We start from the raw sequence: 4717 nt of genomic DNA on the forward strand, positions 1-4717 counted from the left end.
CCGCCGCCGCCGCCACTGAGATCCACCACCGTCACCGTCGAGCAGAGCCACCCCCTTCTTTCTCTCCCCCCGTTTCTCTCTATATCCCTTTCTTTCCTTTCTTTTTTATTTATTTTATATTTATTTTATTTTATAATTTTTTTAATGAGAGGAGTAGTTTGGTAATAAAAAAATAAAATTGGTAAAAATGATGATTTTAAAGTGTTTTTGAACGTCGAGGATGATTTTAATAACAAAAAAAAGTCGGGGACGATTTTGATTTTCTCCCTAGACCGTAGGGACGATTTCAGTACTTAACCCAAATAAATACAACGGCTTATCTATTTTTATTATATAAAAATTAATACTAGTTATGATATAGATTATCATCAACTATTTTTCCGATTAAAATTATTTAGACAGTACAAATTAAACATGGACGGTGTTGTCTTTCCAAAACTTAAAAAATTAAACTTACATAAATATAGATAAGAAACATAGTTAGAGGTAATATGCACATAATAATAACAAATAGTATTCTCTCTTTTTATATATTACAGTATATAATTAGTGAATATATGAATCATCTCTATATTAAAATAATAATAATAATAATAATAATAATAATAATAATAATAATAATAACAAATTTTTAATTACAAAATATTCAAATAAAACGATACTAATTATCATAGAATTTATTTTGATATAATTTTTTATTTCAAGAATGATATAAATTATTTTATAACTAATTATGAAATAAAAATTTATCTATTATTTTTACTTATCTCTTACGATGATGTAAAAAAGTTTATTAGTTTTTTGAGCCTTACAGGGTTGTAAATCTAGTTAATTATTATTGCTTAGCTTATTACCTACCTTTCATCAAATGTAATAGTTGCGGTAGAGTGCACTATGATTTCAATATCTTCCAACATCTCTTTAACGAGGATTTGATCTTTGATTCCGAAATTGTGAAGAGAAACATCACCTGCAACTGCCACCACTTTTTCGGACAAAAAAAGCTGAATTTTTCACCCCACTTTTCTCTTTGTATTTTGAACAATTGCTTCCCAAACACCTATAGGAAACATTTCAACCGATGCACCAATTATTTTAACCATTTTATTCCTATAATAGATACATATACTTAAAGATATAATCTAATATAAAATAATTTAGAATATATATTGAAAATGTTAAGGAGTCCGTATTTTTAGTGAAAAAAATTAGAAAGTTAATGTTAACTTCAAGAAATTGCCTTATTTAATATTTATTAATTGTCGCAACAATTAATGAATGCTAAATAAGACAAGTTATAGCTATTTTTGGCTTATTTTCTTTGGTTACCAAACAATTTCGATGTGCTTGTAGCATTATTGTAAGATCCAGTATAGTTAACTAATGCAATTGATCATGAAACAACTAAATTTAACAGAAAATGGCAACCTCAGTGTGCAAGCGTTGGAGAGCTACATGTGGATTTGATGCTCTTGACAACAAGGTATAACCTTTTTATGTTGGGTTGAACCCTCAATATCTTCTCCACGAAAACTATAAACAAAATTAAAATTTAAAAGGAACCATTAGAGCATTAATCATTGTACTAATTTCATCATCAGAAGTATAGATATAGATGCAAGATAATAACTTTTGGCTAAGAATCCAGTTGCACCAATAACTAAAATGGTCTTTCCCTTGAAATACTCCTCAACATTATTTACTTGTGAACTCTGCCATAGCTAATTGAAATAATAAATAGCTGTAGTAACTAATGGTATATGAAAACGCCTACTAAATTTTATGTAGTTTGGTTCTGTCAATAACTGTCACGGAACGCTCCTATATATATATAGCGCGAAAAAATTGATATGTGATATCAACCGTAATTTATCGGATTAAGAGTCAAGACTAATTAATGTTGATTTTAGTTACAGTTATAAATTTTGGGCAGCATCTTATTGTTGCACGCAATAAATACATTTCCCTTGCGGGAAAATTTCGGGCAGCATCTTTTAATTAAACAGGATTCATTAACAATTTTATATATATGCAAACTGATTGTTTTATTATATGAGAACATGAGAATATATAAAATTATAATAATTAGTTCAACTGTGTGATGTAGATTTAATTATATGAAAATACATTTTTGGTTTGATTATTGAATTAAATGCTTCATATTAAGGCAAAATTATTTTCTTGTGATGACATTTCATCCATTCAACTAAAAGCTAAAGCATGTTCGGCTTCTGTATATATGAGTCATGGCTGATTCATTAGCTTGGTCATTTAATAAATGTAAAGATAAAATATAGTAATCTCAACAATTTAAGCGTTGAATATGAGATATCGATACACTATTTAATTAAAGATAAAGCATATTTTTGACATTTTTTAAACATGTGTTAATAATGTGACAATCATAATCTAACATAGCACCATAGACTTGTCGACAAATATTATTGTTATATCTAGGTATATAATTAATCATAAGAATAAATGATTATTTGTACCCATGATAGTTCAGAACGTTGACATTTGTATTCATCGTAGTTAGAAATTGACTTTGTATCCATGTAAGATGAGTTCCGTGTGACAAAAATAACCTGGCTTGGATTGACACTTGCTTCGGGATTGTAGGATCCTACGTGGCTCTCTGAACCTCCCAAAATTTTGTCTATGTGGATATGAACGTTTCTATATGAAGGTAGAAAGAGCCTTATACTTGAAATTAAAACCCTAGCAACTTATCTTCCCCAATTCGAACCATACACCCAAAATAAAATATTGGTAAAATTCAATGCAAGTGCACCCAGAGTTATCTCATAACTTAATGTCATTACGCAGATTTAATTCTGATGGAAATGATGGAAGTCGTAGCAGTTCTTCAAGTTCGAAGAAGATGAAAGAGAAGAAGCTCGACGGCAAATGTTTCTGTGGGAGTGATATTGTGTTGATGGAGTCTGGCACGATTACGAATCCTAATAGATGGTTCATCAGATGTCATCTATGGACGGTAAGGGTCAGATGCTGTTGTTGTTGAGGTGAGACAATTGTTTCTGAGTTTTAGTTGACAATGTGGGGCGTTCTTTTTTTTGTTTTTTCAGACAAGATATTACAGATATTTTGTTTGGGTGGATGAACTCGAATAAGGATGGGAAGGCCTGGAAAGATGTTTAGCCAAGAGAAAGTCGGAGCATTCTTATGCAAGATGATGGATTGACTCTCATTGCAGGGAAAAAAATTAGCAAGCATCCTCAATGATGGCTAGGAAGATAGACAAATTTAGGGTTGAAATTAGGGTGAAATTAGGGGAATTAGAGTGTTGATTACAACCGTTGCACTGGAGGTAGCGGTTTGTTTGTTTTGTGAGTTGTATTTGGTGATGAAATTATAAGACATGTAAAATTGGGGATCTTTGTTCGTGATAGTTAAATTTTCTCATGATATTGGCATGATATGGTTTGTTTCTAATCTATACTGGTTTGCTTTACATGTGATACATTGATGTAGATACGCAGGCTTTGAACTTGTTGCTACAATTTGAAATGATTTTGATAACGTTTAAAAGTATACAATGCTGTTGAAAATGGACATGAATCTCTCTTTTCTCTTTAAGGATCCAATAATAAGCTGTATCCGTAAATTAGTAACCTGATAGTTTTACTTTTCAATATATGAGTTCGAACCAAATTGGCCGAACAAAATGCTGTGACAATAGTGATACCAAAAGAAGGCAAAAGAAGGCAAGTATTGGCAACTCAAATCAAATCTTCAAAAAAAGCATTACTAAGTCATATCTAAGCCATACCATGAAAATACATAACAAAATACAAGATTTATGTATCTCACTGGTGTAAACTAAAAACAACAAAAAACAACCATAACTAGTCTATGATATTGGGGTCGAGTTACTGCTCCCGCTTGAGATACTATTTTTTTCTCCGCTTGATCCACATATCCTGCTTCGACCTGTACCTTGACCTCTCCCTCTATCAGCTGTGCCTTGACCTCTAGTAGTTGGAGTCACAACTCCAGATGTGGGCATGAACTGCATAAATCGGGTGCTTGTCCCTACACTAGCACCTTGCAGTGGATGAGGTGCAGTTTGAGAGTTGTGTATGGATGAAGTTGTAGTTGGCTGGTTGACAGGTGGTGTCATTGGCTGCTGTGTTTGTCTAGTCGGAGGCGGTTGTTTAATACTTCTCCTTTTAACTTATTTTCTGCTTGTTGCATTGTTTGTTGGAAGTTGTGGTTGTGCGGTTAGTGGGGGAGGCATTGGTTGAGGCTGCTGCATTCCAAAAAACAACGCAGTCATTATCACACAAGGTTTACAAGGCAGATTAGTGAAATGATTAATACAATGCACTTACTTGTGGAGTGTGGGCTGTTGCGGTTCTGTTTCCCTCTTCAGTGGCCTCTTGTTTAGCCTCTACAACTTCTAATGTCTCCTCCCAGTACATTTCAACAATGATGTCCAGAATTTTCATCAGAAAAATCATCCTCATCAACGGAAACGTAAAAGGTTGGCGGCTTATCCGGATCGGGGTTTGGGATGAAAGACTGCCCTATAGGGGGAGTTCTCTTTGTTGATCTCCTCTTGTTCACCTTTGGCCTTCCCTCGACCTCATCTGAAAGATTGCTCTGATCATTCTGGGGAGTTCTATTGATCTCAGAGGGTGGGATTGACTGAGAAATTGATTGTGAAAGTGGATTCTCATACGGATGTAGGATG

The 4717-nt window shown here is 33.1% G+C and overlaps 1 pseudogene; it reads right to left on the reverse strand.

The window, feature by feature from the left end:
* Positions 1–854: 854 nt before the first annotated feature.
* Positions 855–4445, reverse strand: LOC110274829 (fatty acyl-CoA reductase 8-like; annotated as a pseudogene).
* Between the last annotated feature and the right edge of the window lie 272 nt (positions 4446–4717).

The sequence above is a fragment of the Arachis duranensis genome, chromosome 8, assembly GCF_000817695.3.
Source record: "Arachis duranensis cultivar V14167 chromosome 8, aradu.V14167.gnm2.J7QH, whole genome shotgun sequence".
NCBI lineage: Eukaryota > Viridiplantae > Streptophyta > Magnoliopsida > Fabales > Fabaceae > Arachis > Arachis duranensis.